The following is a 2,500-nucleotide window of genomic DNA, read 5'->3' on the forward strand; positions in this document are numbered from 1 at the left end:
CTTGCGCGCAGCGTGCTGATTCTGTCGACAGTGAGGCTAGCGAAAGTTGTCCTGCCATGGCGTGCGCGCAGCCTGTGCGCGCAGCTTGCGCATCTGTCGACAGTGAGGCTAGCGAAACTTGTCCTGCCATGGCATGCGCGGCGCCTGCGCGCAGCCTGCGCACAACATGCGCGCAGGCTGTGCGCAGCGTGCGCGGAGCTTGCGTGCAGCTTGCGCATCTGTCGACAGTGAGGCTAGCGAAACTTGTCCTGCCATGGCATGCGCGCAGCGTGCGCGCAGTCTGTGCGCAGCATGCGCGCAGCCTGTGCGCAGCATGCGCGCAGCCTGTGCGCGCAGCTTGCGCATCTGTCGACAGTGAGGCTAGCGAAACTTGTCCTGCCATGGCATGCGCGCAGTCTGCGCGCAGCCTGCGCGCAGCATGTGCGCAGCATGCCGGCAGCATGGTTCCAGGTTTTTTCAAATGTCGACAGAATTTTTCAAATCTTGTCAAACCCCGTTTTTATTGAAATTTCCTCGCACAATAAGCTCCCCATAAGTAGTCTATGATTTTTAGGACCTTCTCCAACTTACAAAACTAAAAAATTCCTCCCGGATTTGTTTTAATGATTTTTTCAATTTTACGACTTCTAAAAATAATAAAAAATACTTCCCGACTTCAAAAATTTATGAAACTTTTTCCCATCATAGATTGCATGTTTCTTAGTATCCCTGCAAAAAATCACGTCCAAATACCTTGTATTGAATTATTTAGAGCCCATTATGACTCCTCGCGCATAGGTGATGTCTCTTCCTGTCAAAGGGCTAAATGCATAAAATGCTATATAGGGGGGTGTGTGTTGCCTGCATATGCATGGCAGCCCATGCCTTCCTAGCTGCAGCCCCCTTCCCCCACGCCACACCCATGTCATGTTGCCTCGATATGTTGCCTCGGTATTATGGGTTTGGTGTCGGGGTCGGGGGGCTGCCACCCATGGCGGTGGTGGCCGGAATCCGGCCGCCGCCACCACGCCGCCGCCATGGGTGAGGGAGGAAAAAAAAGGCGTGGAAAGTTGCGAAATGGGGTTGTCTAGGCTTTTTTTTGGCATGGGAGAGCATGGAGTGCTAGGAACTCCTTCTCAAATGCACGGGCATGTCGACCACAACCTCATTTCTCAACAACAACCACCCGTGTGGGGTGGCGGTGGGTGGATAGTCGCGGATTGGGGCTTGCCAAGCCAATGTTTTCAAAAAATTTCATCAAAATTAAAAACAAATGTTTTGTTGCCTTCGGATTTGTGGGCGAGCGGCGAGTCGGAGTGGAGCCGGTAAAGTTTAACCTCGGTGTGCACGGTTGTTTTTAGAAACTCAATCCAATGCCGGGGACGTTGAAAGTGACGCTCTTATGAGTTGCAAACCCGCAAGATTTAAAGAACCTTTTCAAAACAATTTCAAACCAACAAGATTTAAAAACAGAAATTTTCATCAAAATGAAAAACAAATGTTTTGTTGCCTTCGGACTAGTGGGCGAGCGGCGAGTCGGAGTGGAGCCGGTAAAGTTTAACCTCGGTGTGCACGGTTGTTTTTAGAAACTCAATCCAATGCCGGGGACGTTGAAAGTGACGCTCTTATGAGTTGCAAACCCACTAGATTTAAAGAACCTTTTCAAAACAATTTCAAACCAACAAAATTAAAAACAAATGTTTCGTTGCAAACAAATTGTGGGCGAGCGGCGAGTCGGAGTGGAGCTGGTAAAGTTTAACCTCGGTGTGCACGGTTGTTTTTAGAAACTCAATCCAATACCGGGGACGTTGAAAGTGACGCTCTTATGAGTTGCAAACCCACAAGATTTTAAAAACTTTTTGAAAATGTTTCTTCTAAATGACACATTTTGATCCTTGGCAAGTGCTCAATCCGTAACTATCCAATCACCGCCACACCACACCGGTCGGGAGTGTGTGAATGGTGTGCTTCCCGGGGTTGGCATAGATAATCTTTCGCATCGACAATCTTTTGCATGCGAGGGAATGTCTATGCCAACCCCGGGAAGCACACCATTCACCCACTAGTTGTGGGCGACGATGGGTTGGCTTCAAATGAATTTTTGCTTGGGGTTGTCCTCGGTATGCTTTTGTGTTGGGAGTACGGCCACCAAACCTTCTCAATGCACGGGTATGTCGAGGATGGCTTTCGGCGGGGTTGATGAAGAAGCTACCCAATTCTCGGCCACACGAACACATGGTGACGATGCGTTGGCTTCAAGTGAGCTTTAGCTTGGGGTTGTCTTCGGTATGCTTTTGTGTTGGGAGTACGGCCACCAAACCTTCTCAATGCACGGGTATGTCGAGGATGGCTTTCGGCGGAGTTGATGAAGAAGCTAGCAAATTGTTGGCCACTCTCACACGTGTGGGGGTAGGTTGGCTTCGAAAGAAGCTATCCAATCCTCTGAGTGTGCGGTTGAGCTATGATTAAGATTGTCTAGGCATTGCTTGTGTGTGCAAGGTGCGAGCCCAATGCACGAGCA

This window comes from Prunus avium, unplaced genomic scaffold (assembly GCF_965620075.1).
Source record: "Prunus avium unplaced genomic scaffold, drPruAviu1.hap1.1 HAP1_SCAFFOLD_913, whole genome shotgun sequence".
NCBI lineage: Eukaryota > Viridiplantae > Streptophyta > Magnoliopsida > Rosales > Rosaceae > Prunus > Prunus avium.